This window comes from Mustela lutreola, chromosome 3 (assembly GCF_030435805.1).
Source record: "Mustela lutreola isolate mMusLut2 chromosome 3, mMusLut2.pri, whole genome shotgun sequence".
Taxonomy (NCBI): domain Eukaryota; kingdom Metazoa; phylum Chordata; class Mammalia; order Carnivora; family Mustelidae; genus Mustela; species Mustela lutreola.
In genome coordinates, this window is record NC_081292.1 from 163,682,025 (window position 1) to 163,705,953 (window position 23,929).

General features: G+C 40.0%; 1 pseudogene; it reads right to left on the bottom strand.

Moving 5' to 3' along the window:
• Nucleotides 1–22,378: 22,378 nt before the first annotated feature.
• LOC131828230 (U2 spliceosomal RNA) lies at nucleotides 22,379–22,496 on the bottom strand (annotated as a pseudogene).
• Nucleotides 22,497–23,929: the final 1,433 nt, after the last annotated feature.

The window sequence follows — 23,929 nt, forward strand, 5'->3', positions numbered from 1 at the left end:
TTACCCAATTACTAGTTCAGAAATATGTTTAACTACAAATTGCAGACAGTGTGAGCGACATTTTCTGAACATGTCAGGTCAGAGGAAAGATAACTGGAAATTGGGAAGAAGGCACCAGGACCAACAGCAGAGCTGCCCCAGCAGGGATGCCTCAGACAACCACTCTGTGTTCCCCCCAGTTTTATGGGGGTGTAACTACCCTATATGTGGTGTTGCTTTAAGACGCACAACATGAGGATTTGATACCTGTATCTGGGCTAACACAATCCCACAGTAATTAGTTAACACATCCATCATCCTCTGGAGTTACAATTTTATATTCTCATTTGTGGTGAGGACATTTAAGATTTACTCTTTTAACAACACTCACTATATAACACAGTATTATAGACAGTACACCACATTGTACATTAGCTCTCAGAAATTACTAATTTTATAGTTGGCAGTTTGTACCTTTTGATCAAAATCTATCCGATCCCCCGGCCCCCCACCCCTTGGCGACCACATTCTAGTCTTTGTTTCTGTGATTTCAACTTAACTTTGATTGCAGAGAAAAATTGTACCCATTACTACTTCCTGATATTTTTGATATCACAATTTAACTCTTTTTATATTATGTATTCATTAACAAGTCACTGTAGCCATAGTTATTTTTAATGCATTTGTCATCCAAACCTTCCTACTAGAGTTAGATGATTAACATATCACCATATTATAATATTAGAGTTTTCTGAATTTCACTGTATACTTAACAGTGTGTTATATATTTCAAATGTTTTCCTATTACCTAGTGTCTTTTCATTTCAGCTTCAAGAACTCCTTTCAGCATTTCTTGTAGGACAGAACTAGTGGCGTTGAACTCCCTCAGATTTTCTTTGTTTAGCAAAGTCCTTATCTTTCTTTTATTTCTAAAAGACAACTTTGCTGCATAAAGCACTCTTGTTTAACAATTTTTTTCAGCCTTTGAATATATCATCTCACTCCCTCTTGACCTGTAAAGTTTTTACTGAGAAATCCTCTGATAGTCTTATGGAGATTCTCTTATAGGATATAAGCTTCTTTTCTCTTGCTGCTTTTAAGATTCTCTTTGTTTTGGGTTTTTGATAGTTTCATTATAATGTATCTTTGAGAAAATCTCTTTGAGTTTGCTTGGGGACCTACATACTTCGTGAATTTGGACATCCAAATTTCTCTCAGATTTTGGAAGTTTTCAGCCATTATTTCTTAAAATAAGCTTGTGTTCCTTTCTCCCTCCCTTCTCCTTCTGAGACTCCAATAATTCACAAAGTGTTTCAGTTGATGGCATCTATTGATTTTGTAGTCTTTCTTCATTGTTTTTAGTTCTTGTTCCTTTGCTCTTCACTGACTGGTTAATTTCAAATTCCCTGTTTTCTATCTCACAGATTCTTTCTTCTGTTTAATTCATTCTGCTATTAATGCTCTCCATTGTATTTTCACCTCATTGTATTCTTCAGTTGCCGAGTTTCAGTTTGATCTTTTTGATAATTTCTATATTTTTATTAAATTATAATTTTGTTTATGTACTGTTTTCCTAACTCTGTTGACTTGTCTTCTTGTATTTTCTTCTAGTTCACTGATCTTCATTAAAACAGTTATTTTGAATTCTTCATTGGGTAAATCACACATTTCCATTGTCTGTGTAAATCACAGACAATTACTGTGATCCTTTGATGGCATCAAATTTCCTTGACTTTTTTATGTTTATTGAAGACTTGCATTGTTGTCTTCACATTTGAAAATGCAGTCATCTTCTCTAATCTTTATTAATTCTCTTTTCCCACTGAGTTTAGGCTTTATTTACTATTCTTTCTCCAACTCTTTTAGGTATAAGGTTAAATTGTGTATTTAAGACTCTTTTGTTTCTTGAGAAAGGCCTGTATAGCTATATACCTCCCCCTTGGAACTGTCTTTCCTGCATTGCAGGGTTTACTGTCCTGGCTGCCTTCTCCCGAGCATGCCCACAGGATGCCTGAGCTGAGAGCTCAGTGGCAGTGGAGATCCATGAAGACCCTCCTCTAAAGGTGCAGGAAAGAGCACCTTGTAAACTGTGTCCATCTCCACACCACCCATTTGGGAAGTCTCCTCTGCATCCGGGCAAGTTATTCTGATAATATTCTCCACACTTTATTATCAAACTTTATCTGCTCATCATTTAGAATGTTAAGCGTATACATAACTGATTTTTTAAAAAATTATGCAGAAATCCAAAGAGTGCCCATCATAACCCCAGGGACCCAGATGGTCCAAACTGTTCCAGCCTCACTAGGCTCCATCTCCAGAGTGTGCACTGCCATCTTGACTGGGACAGAGAGGGGGAGACACTCTACCAAGCTTGCTCTCCCAGACATGCACTTCCCCCTGAGTCCTGATAAGATGGGTGGAAAGTAGCAAACCACACTGGTTTCTGCCACAGCGATCTCCTATAGCTCAAAGTCGATGAAAAATAACCTGAAATCTCTCAAAGACAAAAAGCTCCTTTCTAAGGATTAGCTCTTCGATGGAAATGAACTTTCAAAAACACTTGATCCTGTGAGGCAGTGTGACTTGGAGCCACCCTCTGGTTGGGCTTCTCTGCACTTTCCTTATGAGTCTGTGTGTCCTGGCCTCCCTCTTGCTGGGGCTGCCTCCTCTTGCACCTGAGGTTGGACATGGTGCACAGCCCGGGTGAGTGATGACTCTGCATGCTGACAGCACTCACATATGAATTGCTTTTCCTGGAGAATAAGCTCCTGTATGGTCAGAAAACAGCCACCTCAAATACCTCTCCACTCTATGTCCAGAGGACAGATGCAATCCTGGCTAACCTCTGCACTGCATGTCCCCATCTAGCATTACCTCCTACTAAGCCTGCTTTGTAGCTTTCTGGCTGGAGGTGGGGGGCAAACCAAGGAGTTTGTTCTCAGGTTTTCCTGGGACTCACATGGAGCCAACAGCCCTTTTGCTGACTTTCTGTCGAGATACATTTTGGAGATGTTTTGTTTTTCTAGAGCATAATTAGGTGAGGTGAGGTTTCCTCTGCACAGTTCTTCCCAGGGACAGGTCCTGGTCTGTTTCATAACGGAGACAGCAGGTAACTGCCAGTCACAGGGGTCCCTGTGGCCACACTTGGTGGGCTGCTCTTCCAGCAGCATACTGACTTAGGACAGCACCAAAGAGAAAAGAAGGACTCCTCCCAAACACGAGCTGACTGGTCATCAAGAATGTTTGGCCTTAAAACCCCAAATTAGAGAAAAAAGTTTAAAAGGTTTATCTTTAGAATCAGTATTCAAGGGGGTATGTGCATGCCCATGTTTATAGTAGAACTATCAACAATAGTTAAATTATGGAGAGAGCCTAAATGTCCATCAATAGATGAGTGATTAAAAAAAGACGTGGTATAACTCTGTAATGGAATATTACTCAGCCATCAAAAAGGATAAAATCTTGTCATTTGCAATGACACAGATAGAACTAGAGGGTATTATGCTGGGCAAAATGAGTAAGTCAAAGACAAATATCATACAATTTCACTGAAATGTGAAAGGAGACAAAACCATAAGAGACTTTTAAAAAAATTTTTTAAAAATTTTATTTATTTATTTGACACAGAGAGAGAAAGATCACAAGCAGGCAGAGAGGCAGGCAGAGAGAGAGGAGGAAGCAGGCTTCCCGCTGAGCAGAGAGCCCGATGTAATTTCTCAGACCTTATATGGATATGATTGCTCCATATTTCTTGTTTCCTTTTATCTCAGAGTTCTTTTATTTTTTTATTTATTTTTTAAATTTCTTTTCAGTGTTCCAGAATTTGTTGTTTATGTGCCACACCCAGTGCTCCATGCAATATGTGCCTTCCATAATACCCACCACCGGTTCCCACTCCCCTCCCCTCCAAAACCCTCAGTATCTCAGAGTTCTTAAGCCTGCATGTCTTCTCTAGGTCCTGCAACACACAAGGCTGGGTGCTGGCAGCCTCCCTTTGGCCTTCCCAAATATGAGTTCTCATTAGCCCACAGATTTATGCCAATTTTCTGCACATGCTCACTGGCCATCTGTGAAAGCTCACTCTTGCCACTACTGGGAGCCGTTGCAAGAGGTCGGTCAGGGAGTGTGAATGTGGATGAGTAGATGGAGCCCCTTGGTCAGCTAGGGATATATGCAGGTGAGAAATCCCCATTAGCTCCCAAGGGCCTCTTGATGGATTCCACAATGCAGTTAAGAGGATCTGTATCCCCTTAATGCCCTCCAGATGTCCTGTCCATAGCTCTCCCAGACCTTTTCTGCCCCCCGTTTTGCAGTTTACAATCAGTGCCCTCAGTGTGGTCAAGGAGAAATGGATGTCTTTGGCAGTGTTCTGCATAGCTGCAGAAGCTGAACACTCACTCATGTGCTTTCATTTTTCTCTTGGGGACTCACAAGGGCTCACTTGGCACTTTGTGGACTACTTTGGGAGAGGGAAGATTCAGGCACAGTCTAACTTCCTCTTACACTCTCCAATGTGTTTGACCATGATTGTCTGTTTATTTGCTCCAACGATGTGCTGAAACTTCTCTGCTAGACTCCTGGACTTCCACAAAACTTTCTCACCCACTGGTGATTGTTTAAGTTAGTGCTTTCAGTGGCATCCTGGACTATGACCAAGAAGGGTTAGAGCTGGTTCATGGGTCTCATTAGTGTCCACAGCTGAGATTGTGTTCTGTATGTTTATTATCTGATGCATGAGTGGGCAAGATTCATCCTGAATCCCTTGGCATATGGTGCTTGTGATAGAACTAAAGCCAAATGTGGCTATAGCATTTGTACCCTGTCCTCAGGGCTATGGAGCTATTTCTAGGTTTATATCAGAGACCACAGTCAATAAGTCAGCCACCTGGATGTGAGCTCACCTTCTCTAAATGGTCCTCCTTGGTCTTGGACTGTGCCAGTTTTATAGTCTCCTTCTTGGATCCCAGAGCTCCCATGAAGGCAGTTTTGTCCTTGGATAGATGCCAAACTGGTGTTGTTGAAGGAAAGATATGATAAGGAATGTATTACTTGATCATCTTGCTGGTGCCACTCTCTTTTGAATCCTTTCTATTTCAACGAGCAGTTCTGGGGGCCCTTTGGATTGATGGTTTTGGTTATATGAAAATGTGACCTTCTAGTGGAGACACAATTGGAAAAAACTGATACCTCTTCTAATAGGTGGGCCATATAGAGAGACTACTGACCAATTTAACTGAGAATTGTTGTTCAACAACCTTCCACGGGTGGGAGTGGGGCTGTGAACATTGGTGAGGGGATAGGATGCCTGCCTCCACTGTGGGTTGACAAGTCTCAGATGGGAGATGGGGTCTCTGGAACCTACCACTTTCTTTGTCAGCCTGATGCCAGACTCCTTCACCTTGGGCAGGTGGAGGGATCCCTCTCAGAGGCTAGTAGGTGATGAATTACTTACATGGCCAAGAACAGCACTCAAAAACAAACAAACAAACAAACAAACCATCAGGATGTATTCAGTTTTCACTGGTGACAGTTAGCAAATTAGAAAGATGTGTGATGTTCTCTACAAGTGTGCACATACCAACTGATTCACCTTAACATTTCTTCCTTAGTAGATTTCTAAGGAATCTTAGAAATTAGAATCTTAGTGGAGAGGTTCATCCTCTCCTCTAGTAACTTCAATTTTTGATATTTAAACCTTGATTGAAATTTTAAATAAACCTCATTGACAATAAATTTCAAGACTCAAAATATGTTGAACAATGCAAGAGGTTAAATGAAAAAAAAAAAAAAAAGGAGTCCTCTCTTCCACAAACTTATAGCCCATTTAGGTCAATAAGACCAAACCCCAAAAGATAATTGGAAAGAGTATGAGAAAATGATAGAAATTAAGAGCTAAGTGACATGACAGCATGACATGTCTTCATGACATGTCTTCATGACAGCATGACATGACTTCAACGTCTGGGGAATGATACAGGCCAGAGTCGTCCAAATAGCTTCTGGAATTGGTGGGCCTCACAGGTAGGAGATTTGGCTAGGTGAGAAAGAGATGAAGGACAGTCTAGGCAGGAGAATGGCATCCATGAAGGTAGAGTAAAAGGGACTGTAGCTTGGAAATAAAAGTGTTTAGATCTTGAAATGGATACATCAGATATGGAGAGTCTGGATAGTCTGACAGAAGATTCTATATGAATCTGTTTGGGGGACTGAAATTCTTGCTGTAGAGGGTTTTACTGACCACCTGTTGGGTCATGGTTTTAATCCTGTGGTCAGTATTCAAGGAGAATAAACGTGGGGTAAGAGCTAGCCTTGGTGCAGGCCCGCCATGATCACATTGGGGAATAGGCTGTCACAGATGGTATTAAGGGAAATATTTCCTAGATCCCCAAATCCATGTATGCACTTTCCAGAGGTGGTCAGTCTATGTTAGGGCCTCGATGGTCCCTTTCCCTTTTTACCTCCAGTCCCTCAAACCACCCCCCCCCCCCCCCACGAAGAAACTGCTCTACCTTCCCCTACGCATATGGAGCTCTTCCTGGGATGTCAAAACTTTCTGAGTATCAACAAAGGCATCACACAACCATGGAAGGGTTTTGTTAATTTCCCTGGGTTATGCACATTTCTGTTAAGGGATTAGATAAAGTATAATATTGGAAGTGAGGTATTTTGATGTATGTTGGGTGGTCAGGATTCATTTATATTATAGAATGGTCATTGAAGGGATGGCATATTTGAACTAGTGAGCATTCCTATTCCATCCCTAGTTATGAAAAGGAATGCGGCAATGCATGCATTCTGGTGCATGAACAAAGCATAGAAAAAAAGAAGAGGTTAATGGGGAATATTATTATCGAGACTTTTTGTCACTGGGGGCAACTCCAGCAAGATACTGTACTTTATTTACTATATCTATCTATCTATCTATCATCATCTATCTCTCTATCATCTAGCATGAATTATCAACATCATCTACCTATATTTATTGCCAATCTGTCATGTATCTATTCATTATATGTATCTCTCTATCTTTATCTATCATTTACTGAATATCTATTAACTATCAATCATCTAGTTATTGATTACCTATCATTTACCATCTATATATCTATCTATATCTCTTATCTATCAATTTAAGAATTAAGATTCAGAAGGGAAAATCATTATCATAGAGATGCATATTAACAAGATTATTTAAATTGAAAACTGAAATGCAATATTTTATGACAGAAATCAAGTCTGATTTAGTTTATTGGTTTGGCAAAGAGAACTGGATTTGCTATTTAGGTTTTATGTCGGACATTCTCCTTAAATCACACGTGTTAACTCTACATCAAAAAGTCTTTGACAAAATTATATTTGAAGCATGTTGTTTTATCAAAACACCTTGAATTTTCAAGTGTGTATTGAAATTAACTACTTTACAATTAACATTTCTCCAATACTTTGTGAATATATTTATTAAAATACCATTAAATGTGTGAAGGAAAGGTACTATTTAAGGCCATTTTGATAAATTCCTCAGGAATTAAGAAATTGTATTATTCAAATGTTAAGCATTAAGTCCTTTTTCAAGTCAGCTGGTTTTCTATTCTTTTCTTTGAACAAATTTAAAGGAGGACCTAATTAGGTTGTCAGTTGAGAGATCACTGAAAGTATTTTAATGATAAATATCTCTGAAATGCTGGTAGGTAATTCAAGAAGATTTTTAATAATTTAATGTTATTGCTATACAACTCTATCGATTGCTGTCAAATTATTTTTTTGAGCAAAACTTCTTACCACATATAGCTATTATTTTGCAAAACAGGGATAACACTGACACTGAAGTTGTTCTCATTCTACTCATTCTTTCATTTTCTTGGCCCCATTTGTTGAAAAGATTACCCTTTCTCCATTAAATTGTCTAATACCTTTGTCAAAAATCTGTTATGATATATTTATGGGTCTATTTTCTAGACTCTGTTCTGTTCCATTGACCTATTTGCTTTTTTTACCCCAATGTCACACTACCTTAATTATTGTAGCTTTATAATAAGTCTTGAAATCAGGTAATGTTATTCCTATGATTTATTTTTTCACAGTTGTTTTTCTTCTTCTAGGTTCTTTGAAATTCCTTATTAATCTTGGAATCAGTTTGTCAGTATCTCTTCCCAGAAAGCCTGCTTCTTTTTTTTTAAATTTATTTTTTATTTATTTTCAGCATAACAGTATTCATTATTTTTCCAACACACCCAATGCTCCATGCAATCCGTGCCCTCTATAATACCCACCACCTCATTCCCCAGCCTCCCACCCCCTGCTTCTATGTTGACTAGGATTGTCTTGTACTGACAGTTTAGTTTGAGGCGAACTAACTCCCCAGCGACGTCAAGTCTTCCCATCCATGACATGTAATATCTCTCCATTTACTTTGGTCTCTGATCTCTTTCACCAGCATTTGTAGTCTTTAGTGTACAAAGTTTGTACACTTTGTTCTTGTTGTAGTGTTACTGTAAATGGTACTTAAAAATAATTTTCAATTGTTCATTGCTAACATATAAAAAAATGATAGGGCTTGTATATTTGCCTTCTGTCGTGTGGAATGGATAAGCTCCCCCCGCTTTTTTTTTTGATGTAACTATTTTCTTTTTTTTTTTTAACTTCTTTTCGTGTAAGAGAATTCATTGTTTTTTGCACCACAGCCAGTGCTCCGTGCAATGCATGCCCTTCATAATACTCACCACCTGGCTCCCCCAACCTCCCACCCCCCGCCCCTTCAAAACCCTCAGGTTGTTTTTCAGAGTCCATAGTCTCTCATGGTTTATTTCCCCCTCCAACTTCCCTCAACTCCCTTCTCCTCTCCATCTCCCCATGTCCTCTGTGATATTTGTTATGCTCCACAAATAAGTGAAACCATATGATAATTGACTCTCTCTGCTTGACTTATTTCATTCAGCATAATCTCTTCCAGTCCCATCCATGTTGCTACAAAAGTTGGGTATTCATCCTTTCTGATGGACGCATAATACTCCATAGTGTATATGGACCACATCTTCCTTATCCATTCGTCCGTTGAAGGGCATCTTGGTTCTTTCCACAGCCATTGCTGCTATAAACATGGGGTACAGATGACTCTTCTTTTCACTACATCTGTATGTTTGGGGTAAATACCCAGTAGTGCAATTGCAGGGTCAGAGGGAAGCTCTATTTTTAATTCCTTGAGGAATCTCCACACTGTTCTCTAAAGTGGCTGCACCAACTTGCATTCCTACCAACAGTATAAGAGGGTTCCCCTTTCTCCACATCCTCTCCAACACACGTTGTTTCCTGTCTTGCTAATTTTGGCCATTCTAACTGGTGTAAGGTGGTATCTCAATGTGGCTTTAATTTGAATCTCCCTGATGGCTAGTGATGATGAACATTTTTTCATGTGTCTGATAGCCATTTGTATGTCTTCGAGTGCAAGTAGCTTTGAAATTTCTACAGAATCAAACAAGTCACCTATAAACAATTTTATTTTTTTTCAATCAGTATATTTTTATTTTATGTTCATGCTTTATTTCCTTGGTAGAAACTGCAGCATTATGTTTGTTTTGTTTTTAAAGATTTTATCTATCTATCTGCCTATCTATCAGGGAGAGGGGGAGAGAGCAAGCTCACAAGCAGGGAAGCAAGCAGCAGAAAGAGAGAAAAGTAGGCCTCCTACTGAGCAAGGAACCTGATGAAGGACTCAATCCCAAGACCCTGGAATCATGACCTGAGCAGAAAGTAGACGCTTAACCATCTGAGCCACCCAGACATCCCTCCAGCATTAGGTTCAATGGAAGTGGTGAGAATGAACAATCTTGCCTTGTTCCTGATCTTAGGGGGAAAGCATTCAGTCTTACCATTACATATGATGTTTTCTGTGTGTGTTTATGGTTCACTGTTTGTTTGTTCTGCAGATGCCCTTTGCCAACTTGAGAAATTTTTTATTATATTTCTAATTATCTGAGTGTTGCCATTAAACTTGTCAAGTTTTTCCTGCATCTAATGAGATAATCATTTAGCTTTCTTCTTGTCAGGTGGTATGGTGAATATATTGTTTGAATTTTGAATATTGAATCACATGTATTCCCAAGAAAAACCCCATTTTATTAGGACATATGATCATTTTTTAGTATTTCCTGATTCAGCTTGCTGGTATCTGCATGGGGGACATGGGTCTGGTTTCTGTTGTTTTGTTGTCGTTTGTTTTTTCTTGCGATTTCTTTGCTGGCATTTGCGGGAAGGTAAAGCTGACTCACGAAGTAGGCTGAGAGCACCCCAGTCTTTTGCAAAGAGTTTGTGCTGTTTTCTCTCTGCAAGAATGTCGGGATAACACTTGCACATGCAGTGACCACTGCAGGGGTAGAAGGTGGAGCAGAGGCCTAACCAGAGGTGATGAAGTCCCAGAACCTAAGTCAGGTTCGGTGGGGTGAGGAGGTTCGGAGCCGACGACTAAAGAAAGAATTCTTAAGACGTCATTGGTGCAAAATGGTGGTTTATTAAAGCACGGGGACAGGACCCGTGGGCAGGAAGAGCTGCTGCCCCGGGTTGTGAGGGATGGCAGGTTATGTACCCTGCTGTTGGGGGAAGGTGAGGGAAAGGGAGGTTTCAGCGGAGTTTTCATATGCTAAAGAGGGCCTACAAGGTGCCAGGATGTTCCAGGCCTGCCGGAGGCCTTGCCCTTGCTGCTGGATCAATGTTGTCTTTAGACCAGCCATTAACATTAAGATCTTTGGGAGACTTTTTGGTGGGGTCTCACAATCCTGCTATCAATCGTCTTTGTTAGTGAGATTTAGGACATTTGTAAGCCAAGGGAGACTCCTGTCTAGCAGGATTGTGAGCTCTGCAAGTTAACTATTTGCTTATTGTTCATGGCAGTCAGGGCTGCCTGAGGGATGCTACACTTATGGAGGGGAAAGGGTGAAGAGGGGGTGCAAGGCGCCAGCTTTTGCTTTGTCCTCAGCCAGCCTCCTGCTCCCTCATCAGAGGGACCAGATCACAGGGCAGGAATTAAGGATTGAGAAGCATAGCAGTGACTGTGTTGGCAGCCTACAGAAGAGGAGAACATAAAGTCAAAAGGCACAGGCATGGGACTGGAGTTGACATATGAAGTTACAAAAATCTTTGCATTCAGGCACATTCCATCTCTCTGAATAAACCATTTGTTTTTATTATAAACATAAAAGATAAAACATGAGGAAAAAAGAGAGATTGAGTAATACAAGTGTAGCTATTCCAAGAGCAACAAGAACTGAAAAGTGAAATACTGGTTTAAAAAAAAAAGGGGTACCAAAAATCCTGTAAATATCTAAATTGGTAATTCAGAAGCAAACTTGCTTGGTCCACTAGAATGTCAATATCAGTGTCATACCCAAAGGCTCTGAGTTTTCGTACAGTCATTATAAATTAATGCTCATGGTGACTCTGGCATGCCGAGAAAAAAATGGATTGCATTCATTATACTCCGCTTGGGGACTCAGAGTGCACACCACAGCATAACATATAGAGTTCTTGGATCACTATGTGTATCAACTGTTCTTCAATAAAAAATATTAATAAAAAATTTAAAAGAGCAAGATTTATAAGTTCATAAATAAATATCTAAAAATTGAAAAAAAAAAAGACCATACACCCATTTTTAATAAAGATTTCTATACAAAATATTCAAAATGCTTTGGATTTCAAAAGACAAGCTTCAGTTGGTAAAAGGCAAACCCAGAAACAAGCAGACTGGTGGAGTGGATGCCCTTGGTGCCATCCACACCCAGGTGCTATAAGTGGAGGCTGCCGGCCCACCGCCCCACCCTGCTGGGAATAGCAGTGCCTCTCACCAGGGCAGGGGGCGGGGGGGGGGCGGGCACCAAGCACAGGCTGGGTGCTCCCAAGATCCTTGGGGCAGGGCTACGTCTGGGCTCACACCTCACATATCCTCTCCTGCGCTGTCCTGCTTGTCTCTCCCACCACACCCAGGCTCTGCTCTGGGGACAGGACCTACAGCACCATCGCGGATGAACGTGACATGACTGTGTGTGACAGAGAAGCAGAGTGGGAGAGAAAGAGAACATCATGGAAATAAGCAGCAGAATTATGAGCATTGTTTCCAAAGGTACGGATTACCGGTGGTTACTTAGCAACAGAGTGGGGTTGTTTTTTCCTTTGTTTTATTTGTTTCTTTGTTAATGTTTTTCTCTAAAAGCCTGTTTTCTAAGTCAGGAAATACTTATTTTTAAAAGCTAAATAATGGTGTAGATGGATTTACACCATCTGACTTTATGTTCTCCTCTTCTGCGGGCTGCCAACACAGTCACTGCTATGCTTCTCAATCCTTAATTCCTGCCCTGTGATCTGGTCCCTCTGGTTCCATCTACAAATTCAAGGAGCATGTCAGGCAGAAAATTCTGAAGTTGCTATGATCTCAAGTCTGCTTCATAATTCAACCTAATTCAATTCAATTCTGTTTAGGTTTTTTTTCTGTTTTGTTTTTGTTTTTAAGTCAAAGCCTAATCTCTGCACTGAAAATGAAATTGCTTCAATTAATTAATAATAATAATAATAAATCTTTTTAAAAATTGTGTCAGGGCGCCTGGGTGGTTCAGTGGCTTAAGCATCTGCCTTCGGCTTAAGTCATGGTCTTGGGGTCCTGAGATCGTGCCCCACATCTGGCTCTCTGTTCATCGAGGAGCCTGCTTCCCCCCTTCTCTGAATGCCTCTCTGCCTCCTTGTGATCTCTGTCAAATAAATAAATAAAATATTTTTTTAAAATTGTGTCAATGTATGTATCTTGAGGTTATTTTCTAGCTGTGTTCATGGAGGAAAAGTAGTTATTTATGATGGAAGTCATGCTATATTCGTATTTTAAAAGTACCAGAGAAATCAATTTGGTAAGGAAATGCCCATGTATCAAAGGCAGACTCACAGGTGTTTGTGTGAAAGAGACAGGGCTGCTGTTGGAAACCAAGCTCCTGTCTGCCTGTCCATGTCCCCTGCTCTGATAGACCTCTCAGGTCAACTTCTGCCCCTGGCCCTGCTGTGAGTTAGTGGGATCTGTCTGTTCATGGCCTAGACCAGCCAAACTTCACATCACCTCAACCAGGATCACCTGCCTGTCCCTGGCCTTGAGAGTGAGAACAGGTCAAGTCACTATCATCTGCCTGTCCCTCATATCACCTCAACCAGGGTCACCTGCCTGTCCCTGGCTTTGGGTGTGAGGACAGGTCACTGTCACTGTGACCAGTGTCGCATGCCCGTCCTTGCCCTTGGGCATGACTGTGACCAGGGCCACCCAGCTGTGCCTACGGATGCTGAGTCCTCTAGCAGTATTCCCCTAAAGGCCAGCAACCAAATGCTTTTGTAAGACATTTCTGGGTGAAAAACCACAGGACAAACAGCATATAATGTCCTTATGTCCACAGAAATGACTGATACCATCTTTGGTTAATTTTTACACTTGTCTTCTTTAGTATTAGGGGGTTGGTTTCTCCCTTCCATTATTCTGGGTCTGTCACACTCCCAAATTGAGTCCTGTGGTAATGCTCCCATTTCCTGGGAGTTCTGTAACAAATCATCTCAAACCTGTTAACTTGAAACAACAAATAACTTGTCCCTCACGGTGCAAAGGCCAGAAGCCTAAAATCAGCCCCCGGGGCCACACTCTCTCAGGCTCTAAGGATGAGGCCATCCCTGCTATCTCCAACTTCTGGCAGCTCTGGCAGTCTGAGCTGTGAGGCCATATATCCCTCTGGTCTCTCCTTCCATCTTTAGATGATCTTCTTTGTGTTTGTATTTTGTAAGAACACTTGCTGTTGGTTTCAGGGCTTAATCTGCATAATTCAGAACGATCTCGTTTCAAGACCCTTAACTTAATTACATTTACAAAAGCTTTTTTTTCCAAATACAGTAACATTCAAGGGGCCTATGTTTAGGATGTGGACGTATTTTTTGGGGTGCCACCATTAGACCTATGGCTGGTGGTGTTAGCAGGGAGTGTGTTTGGGGAAGGCATGGGATTAAAAGATGATCAGAATCCACAGAGAACACAAGAAATATGTCCTTGATGCCTGTTTATAAAAAATCAGAAAGAAACGTGTTGGCATTTTAAAAAATTTAGGAGAGACAGTCTTTTCCATCTTTGGATAAAGTAACCATTTCTTAGAGTTTCTGAGTCTTCTCTGCAATTTTCTTCCTAATTAATGGAGTCTTGCTTATTGAGATAGTATGTCTTCAGCAGCAGCATCACTAAGGTCTTTTCCTCTTCTTTCTCATGGTATTCCTTGTCCCTTCCCACTGAAAACTCTAAGGGTATTTCAATTCTATTTCCCTCAAATGTTTACCCTGTGTGCAAATGTTTTTCAAAACTCTAGCCCAACTCCTAACTTCAGTCAACCACCTTCCTCATGTTCTCCCAGCTGACCCACAATGGATTGGTTTGCCCCTGCTTCCTGCTCTCACAGTGCCCATCTTCCTGTCTTTCTCAGGCTTGCTATGTGCATGCTGTCTGCATCCTATGAAGTCATAATATCCATGTGAAAGGAGACACTTTTCTTAGCAGCTCCCCAAATTCTCCTTATACACATTATTGTTCCATAGATACATTAAACCAAAGGAGAAAATTTAAATCTAAAAATTTAAATCTCCCAAAGGAGAAAATTTTAATGGCCTATTTGGAAATTAAGCAATGTTGGGAAAACAATATTAATGGCTTTAATTTCAAGTCTAGTTAAAAAATAAAGGTTACACTCCCATAACTTGCAAAATTAAATAGAGGTCAATTTTTTTTTAAGATTTTATTTATTTATTTGAAAGACAGAGATCACAAGTAGGCAGAGAGGCAGGTGGAGGGTGGGGGGAGGGGAAACAGGCTCAATGCTGAGCAGAGAGCTCGATGTGGGGCTTGATCCCAGGACCCTGGGATCATGACCTGAGCTGAAGACGAAGGCTTTAACTCACTGAGCCATCCAAGCATCCCAAATAGAGGTCAGTTCTATTCAACTAATATTTCCTTTGTGACTATGATATTAAAGAAATTGCTAGGAAGTATTAGATAAACAATGGTGAACAACACAATTCTTATTCCTCAAACAATTAACTATCTAGTAGAAAAAAGAAATATGGTAAATGGTAATAGTCATGCAAGGCTGTATGTGGAGATAGTTATTAAAATAGGTGGGCATTATGAGCCCTGGGGATCCTCCTTCATCACAGTTCTCTTATGTTTGCAATATTGGGGATTGTTTACTACCAAGAGGAAATCCCCTAGAGGACTGGCAAGATCCAGCATCACCACATGAGCAGGTACCATCATCATGGCTAATCCAGCCTCAGCCTCATCACCTAGGCTAATCCAATCTCACTTTGCATTCTCCTTCTACACAACTGAGTCAGAGTCCCCCCACCACCACCCCAGTGAAACAGAACCAACAGGATGTGCATATATAAAGATCTTCATTTTAAGGGATTGGCTCATGTGATTCTGAAAGCTAAGAGTTCCAAGATCTGCCAAGCAGGAGACCCAGGAGAGCCAATGATGTAGTTCCAGGCCAAGTCCCAGGCTGAAGGCAGGAGAAAACTGATCTTTCAGCCTAAAGACAGGCAGATAGAGAGCAAATTCTCCCTTCCTCAGCCTTTTTGTTCTATTCAAGTCTCCAAAAGACTGGGTGAAGCCCACAGGCTTCAGGGCAATTTGCTCTATTCAGTCTACCAACTCAATTGTTAATCTCATTCAGAAGCACCCTCATAGACACACCCAGACATAATATTTAATCAAATATCTGGACACCCCATGACTCAGTCAAGTAGACTCATGAAATTAGTCATCACAACTAGAATGGTCCTCAAACACATTTCCCTTGTCCGATGTGTAGTCCACATCTTCCAAAGAGACTTCAGGACCTTGCTTTTCCACCCTGGACCTTGGCCAATACTTGACAAAAATTGTCTCTACATTTGGGGGGCTTCTAATCACAGAAGGTATTTTCATGGTATGTCTACAATGTAGGACACAACTGAGACCTGCCTACCTCATGCCTTTGACAATGTGTCTGATTTGTAAATATAGAACAATCTGACATTTTTCTCTTAGCACTTTTCACTCTGATTTTGTATTTTATCAAGGTTTTCAATTTTTGCCATAAGTATAGTTTCTTTTAACTTTATAAACATATTTATAATAAAATATATGTTAATTCTATTATCTGGATCATGTTGTGGTTATTATCCTTTGGCTACTGTTTTTGCTCTTGAAAATGGACCAAATTTTCCTATTTTTTGCAAATTGTGTACTCTTTTAATGTCATATTGGACATTATGGATGGTACAGTGGATTTTGTTATTTTCCATTGAAGAGTGTCAGTTTTTGTTCTATTATGCACATAGCTGCCTTGACTCAAGCTCCAAACTCTAGTCCCCTAATAATGAGCAGAAATAGATAGAAAATATTACCCACATCATGCAATCTTAGTTTCCCTGATATCACTTTTATTGCAGATTTTGGGCATCTTTGCACACATTTGCACTTCATGGTCACCCAAGAATTGAGGCAGAGTTTGCTGATATTGAAGCTCTTCTACCTCCTCTCCACGATGGCTCCTTCACTGTCACCCCATTCCTTGTCCTTCCATTACTTGAGACAGTGCTTGTTGTGGGTCCTAACATCCATTTCTCTGGATATTGTAAGAGTCCCCATGCACATGGCTATGGATTGCGGAACTCACATATATCATTGTCTCCCTTCAAGGCCAACTGCCTTCCTGTTTTAGCTCAGTCTCAAGTGCCCCAGATAAAGTGTTTTTAATTAGTGTATGTAGACTGTTTTAGCAAATATAAATTATTCTATCATTACTGGTAGACAAAATGTTAATTTTCAAATAGTTTTACCCTTCTGCTAAAATTCTCCTTCTGATGACACTTATTTTTCACTTTTTTCCATTAGTTTTTTTTTTTTTTTAACTTATTTACACAATATTTTTAAATCCTGGGAACAAATGGTATAGACCTTTCTGTCTCTACTCTTTCACACTAAGTAGAACTATAAATCTGGGAATAAGGCAAGAGGCAGCCCAACAAGTATGCTGAAATGTAGAAAAATAAGGAGAACTGATTTGAGAACCCAGAATTAGAAAAGCAATACTATTCCAGGACATCGTAAGCCCCTCCAATCAATAGAAGGAGCCAACCTGAATCTGGGGTTTTCCAAGCCCCTAATCCAGCAACATGAAATGGCCAGCTGAGCTCATTCCTCTTCACTGACTTTCTGATAACACCAGGTGAGCCTGACAGGCAGAGGGATCAATCCAGAGCTCACCGGCAATAGGGGAATGAAGGAAGAATGCTCCTTCCCTGTCTGGCTTGAGGATTATTCTCTGTAAGAGGTACCAGGGGTGGGGGTTGGGGAGCAGAAGGGATGCAGCTATAATAAGCAGTCCTGTCCAGAGTTTCCTTTGAGTCTGTGAATGGACTGGAGTTCCCTTCTCCCCCAAAGATACCAGGAAGTATTCAAATACCAATCAACTGATGATGGAAAAATCAATATGGTCCTGCACAGTGGACAACTATCCACCAATAAAAAGGAATATTCTTCTAAAATAAAATCACTATGCTAACTGAAAAATGCCAGTCATGAAAGTCTGTATGTACCCTTCCTATCACACTTACCGACCGATAAGGCAAACCTGCAGAAACTGAGGCAGGTCTATGTTTGCCTGGTCTGGGAGTGTGATTGACTGCAGATGGCCTTTCTCAGATGGTAGAAGTATCCCAGTGCCAGTTTCAGTGATGATTACAGAAGAGTGTTAATTCATTCCAAATTTTTTAGCTGTGTACTTAAGGGTGAATTTCATGATATGTAAATTATATCTCATTAAACCTTAAAAATATTTTTCTATATTTTCTTCTAAAACTTCTATTATTTTCAATTGCTCTATTTTTAAACAGACCATATGGTGAAAACCGAGCCAAAAGTGGGTAGATTATAATATGGGTTAACCTAAATTTTGTATTAAATTTGTTATATTGTTTTGTTGTGTAAATGGTGACTAATAAACTACCTGTGCAAGGAAAGGCCCTTTTCCGTATAAAGATATATACCCCACCTGTATATACCTGAAGGAAAATATCTTCCCATGATGGTGTGTTGAGTGGTCAAGAAAAATAGGCTCCATGACATGTACATATTTGCTCTTTCTCCTCTCCTTCCTATAAAAAAGAAAAAAAAAAATCACATGTTGCAAACAGGGTTCTGGATCTAGAATTAAAGAAATTGATTCTCAGGAAACCTCTCCTTCCCAGTTCTAAGAACAACATACAGATTAAAATGTGCTTGCCTGATTGTATTGACTGTACTGAATGCGACCCCTGCGAAGGCTACAGAATTCACATGTTTCTTTCTTCAACATGATTCTCTGGGGTGGTGGCTACACATGATGAGAGGTGAGGGATCTCTGTCTCTTTTATAAATACACATGCACACACATATGTACATACACACATACATACACAAATTCACAAGTTACACAAATGAAATGCACAGAAGCAATGCACAGGATGTCATGCTGGAGAATCCACCCCCTTGGGAAGTTCCTTCTTGGAACCAACTGGCCATGCTGAGCATCCACAACACACAGAAAGGGACATACAGAGACTGCAGGCAGGCATTGGGTTGAATTACCAGGGCCAGGCACCAGCTACATTCTAGCCCAAAAGATCCTCTGAAATAACTGTAGCCAAATTAGGGTCTTGTCTGATCACCCAGAGGTGGCTGGTAATAAGATTATGGTGTTAAGCCACTGTGTTGTAGAGTAGTTTGTGAGAGAGCAAGGAAGAGCCAGAATACTGCCTTGCAATCACTGGGGATATTCTGGGAGCAATAAAACTCACAGGTTGTCTAAAACTCTAGGTGTTTTAACCATTTTTACTGGCTCATTTTTTGAAAGATTCCTCTAAGCTATTGAGGGAGGAAGCGGTCTTTGTTTCTGAATACAGTATAGAAAGATATAAAGCAATTTCATGTATAGGTCTATAAGGGACTTGCCAATGCCAGGTGAGATGGGGTGATGTGGGGACACAGGCAAGACTAATGAGTGGGCGTCTGTGGAGGTTAGGAGCTGAGCTCACCATGTAGTCCAGGAAAGCTTATTCTATTTGTGTGGAAGCTGCAAGCTATACAGGCTGGGCTTCAAGGCCACAGGACGCCCACCCGATGCCCCCAGCCATGCGGGGATAGCATGAGATGCCCAGAAGAAGATCCATCCTCAAAGGGCGGGAAGTCCAGCAGCTACCACACAAAGCAGAGTGCTCAGTGCATTTGATAGAAAAGAGAGGGTAAGAAGCACTCTTGGAATCAGGTGGTGGGTATTAGGGAGGGCACGGATTGCATGGAGCACTGTGTGTGGTGCAAAAAGAAGGAATACTGTTATGCTGAAAATAAAATAAAATGAAATAAAATAAAATAAAGCACTCTTGGAACAATCTCTGTTAGGGTGTCTGTGCATTTCTTTCTTTTGAAAACACACAGTGTCCAAGGCGGTTGGGGGGGGTCACTCAGGGCTACCCCAGCTCTGACTTTTCATGAAGTAACCACACTCCTCAGTCTGATGAGAGGTTTGGAATAGGTGTCCATGTTGGACTCCTGTATGAGCAACGTGCAGTCCGTGAGTCTTCCCGGGAATACCAGTCAGCTGACCCAGCACCTGACACTTGGAAGCTGAGGTGAAGAAATCTCTTAAAGTCTTTCATGCTTTTTGAAAGATACTTAAATAAACTTGCATTAAAAAAGTAGAATTCCAGTCACATAGCATTATGACTGGTTTATGAAAAAAAGTTCTCTATAAATATTCAACAGTAGTTTAATGCAAGAATTTTAGAAACCTTCATGAGTAACCCACTTAACAAAAACGTATATAAATACATGCATTTAAGAAGGAATAAATATACCCATATACTGGCATGCTTTAAAAAGAACAGGTATACATGAACTGATGAGGTGATTTTAAATTGTTTGCTTTCCTTCTAATCTTCATCTGAGAGCAATCAAGTGATTTTGTTACCATGTTACAAAAAGGAATCCAAGCAAAAAAATATCTAGCTCTTGAGAAAATTTTCCCAACCAGTAACGTTTTGGGACAAAGCCTGTGGAGCAAGAGGGCAGGTTGGGCTGAGCCCCGTTGCTGATGTTAGGACACTTACCTCCAAATACTGTTTATCTATATGCTAGCTCCTCCTCTAGGAAACACCTACTTAAAAAGTTTACTAGCTCAGATCATTACCATACTATAAAAATGCACATAAGGTACAGTCTGTCATTAATGGAATGCCAGAGTCAGATACTGAATATTAGGGGTCAGGAAGGAAAGTGAGCAGCTGTGTGAGAGGACTCAGGGATGGGGAGCCACAGGCAGGACACGGAGGCCATTTCTTGGCAGGCAGGTCTTGCAGCCCAAACAGGTTTCTACCTGAAATCTCACGCACAGGTGGACAGCTTTAGGCCGTGTTTGAGAGCATGGCTCTATGGATGTCTTTGCTCTACTTGGCTGTCCCCTACCCCTCAGTTATCGCCCAAAGTGGCAGGGTCACTCTACAGTCCAGAGCATTTCCACACATTCTTTATGTTTTTAAAACCAGTTCTTGTGATTTTACAGACTTTGGGTGTGGGCCTGGAAATGACAATTAAGAAATTACTGACATGAGGAGAATTTCCTGGAACTTTGGATTTTTCCAGCACATCCTAAGCAGTCCATATCGTTGTGTGACAGTCCTAGGCTGAGCAGGCTGGTCCCGTTAGTCCCCAGACTGATCAAATCTGTCCAGTCTACTGACACAGCAGCACCTCTTAGACGAGCAGGGTCTTCGGTGGAGTCAGCTACCTTGGGTTCCACGGGGGGTTGGGACAACCCTGACCTTATGATCTCATTGTTCTGGGGCAGAAAGAGGCAGACCTCAGGGGATTCCAGAATGGGCACCCTAGATTCTGTGACTCGAAGAGCAGCCCAAGAACCAGCGGCAACTGAATAACCTGCCCCTTCCCCCCACCCCCGCCTTGCCGACCAGCATCTGTGTTTTATCAAAATCCCAAGGAAATTCCCTTGCAGATCATAACTGAGAAGGCATCGGATGAATTTCTGAGCTTCACAACGGTGCATCCTTACTAGTTCAGTAATCCTCCAGGGAGTTTCGTTTCCCCGCTGAATGCAGGTCTGGGGGATGTAGTGATTTGGTGCTGGCAGAGCTCCAGTCTGCCTCAGTGCTGAGAATGGGGTTATGTCCTGGATGCGACCCAGCCAGGATGCACAGTGGTGCCTATCACTCCTTTCTCCCAGCATGTTGTAGAGTGTGCAGTCTATCCCGTGAATGAGGTTCTCCGGGGCCTCCATTTCCTTGCCTTATGGTGAGATCCAACTGTTATTCTGTTGAAAAAAATAAGAGCAAGAGAAAAAAAAAAAACAAGAAACAGGCAAGAGCAAGTAGAAGGGTCAACCACCATCACTGCATTTGGCAAAGATACAAAGGCAGAGTTAGAGATCTTTGCTGTGGAGAAAACACAGAAGTCAGCATCACTAGATCTTCTCTTTGCCTCAGTTCTACAATAAACAAAAGGTACTGTCAGAATTGCTAAAAGAATAATCATTTAAAATAAGAGCTAGCTACAAAGCTATTAACAGATCTCCCAATTATTTTGCAGTTCTTTGTACTGAGGAAAATAACAGTAGTTTGTGTGTTATTTGAAAAACACTATTTTGATAAAACTCCATTTGTAGTCCATCTTAGCCTCCCATTGCAATAACTTAAATTGAGTATATAAAATATTTAAATGGGCTCAAAAACCAAAATTATAGAAAGAAGTGTATCCAGAGAGGTGCCATTTCCTCCTCTCTGCCTTTTCCATACATTCCTATCTACCCTTGATCTTCTGTGTGTGTATGTGTGTGTGTGTGTGTGTGCATGCATCTGCAAACATAAATTTTCCTCTATTTCCAATGTTTCCTTACAGAAAAGATTTCATAACAAAGCTTTGCTAGTACACTTTGATTTTTAACTTAAATATATATCCTGAAAATTTTTCTTTTAATGTTTTTAATTCTTGCCAAACTGATAGATAAGAAATTGTATCACAGATGAAATTTGTACCTTGTTACAAATAAAACTTATTATATAAAATATTAAGACTAATTTAAATTATATGTGTTTTGTGAATGGTCTGCACATGTGTTTTTGTGTATCTTTTCCATTTCAGTTTTGCCTTCTCTTCTCAATTTTTAAAAGTGCTTTTTATTTTAGGAATTTAGCCTTTTATCTGTAACATATGTTGCAAATTTTATATTTCTGTTTGCCATTTTAGAAAATAGTTGAACTGAAAGATATTGAAGATAAAGCATACAAGTCCATGGGATGCTACTAACGCAGAGATTGGAGGAGAATGTACAACTGAAATGGAGGTATTAGGATAGAGGACATATCAGATACTAAACTGATAAGAACAGATACTACATTTGATCTTAGCCAAAAGGCCAAGAAGTGATGAAATGGATGTATTAGGGAAAAGAGATGATACACTTCCACCGAATAAGAAGGTGAAGGATGGAAATGAAACAAGTGAAAGGACAGAATGAAAATAAATATCAGAACAGAAATCTATGACATGGAAAACAAACATAAAGTGGAGTCAGCATTACATACATTTTTTGAAAAGATTAATAATATCAGTGAACTTCCTAACTCAAATAAAGCCTAAATCTCCACCAGAAATGAAAAGGAGGATGTTGCTACAGACCCTAGAGAGTTACAAGTGGGCATTATAAGTACATTATATCAGCAAATTTGATAATTTCAACTAAATGTACAAGTATCTTAAAAATAACAACTTATATAAGTTACATAAGAAGAAACAGAAAGTCATATATGGATTATAAGATTGAATCAGTTATTAAAATGTTTCTCACAGGGAACAATTAACTAGATGATTTTATTGATCAATTATTCCAAGCATATATGAAGGAATGTCAGCCTCACATGAATACTTCCAGGGCATAGATAAAGTTGGAACACTTAACATATACAAGATCTATTTAACATTGATACTAAAATATGACCAGGACATTGTAAGAAAGAAAAACTACAGACAAATCTCTGTAGTGAATGTGGATGCAGAAATACTATATAAAACATTAGCAAATTAAATCCAATTACATATAAACTGTTACATATTATCACCAAATGGGGATGTATTTCAAGAATTCAAAATTGAATTAACACTCAAAAAGCTATCTATTCAATCTAACTTTCAAATATAAATACAGCAAATTAGGTGATTATATTAAAAAATGCACAAAGTGCATTTGATAAATTCAATGTCCACAGTGACAAAAACCTCTTAACAAAGTAGAAATCAAAGGAAACATTAAGTCTGATAATGATTATCCATACAAAGTTAAATGAACCATCATACTTGATTCCTTTAAAAAAAAAAAAAAAAAAGGAGGTTTACCTTGAAGTGTGGAAACAAGTCAAGGTGGTAGCTGCTGGAGTTGCCAATCATTACATTAGGAAAGATAATGAAATGGCAAAGAAATTTTGGAAAGTTTGAAACAAAGTCATTATTTGCAAAGAGCATGATTATGTATGTAGAAAATCCAATAGAATCTTCACACTAGTGGAAATGAGTAAGTTTGAGAACTTATTCAATTGTCCAGATGCAAAATTCATTTTTTAATTAGTGAAATTAATTAATTGTTTAGTTAGTGATGTTTCAGATTCATAACAAAACTGACCAGAAATTATAGAGAATTCCCATATACCTCCACTCCTAACACACACAATCTCCACCACTGTGGACATTAGTACATTTGTTATAATTGATGAATATACATTGGTGAATCATTGACACTCAAAGCCCATAGTTTATACTAGGGTTTATTTGGGGTGTTGTACATTCTATGGTTGGACAAATGTATAA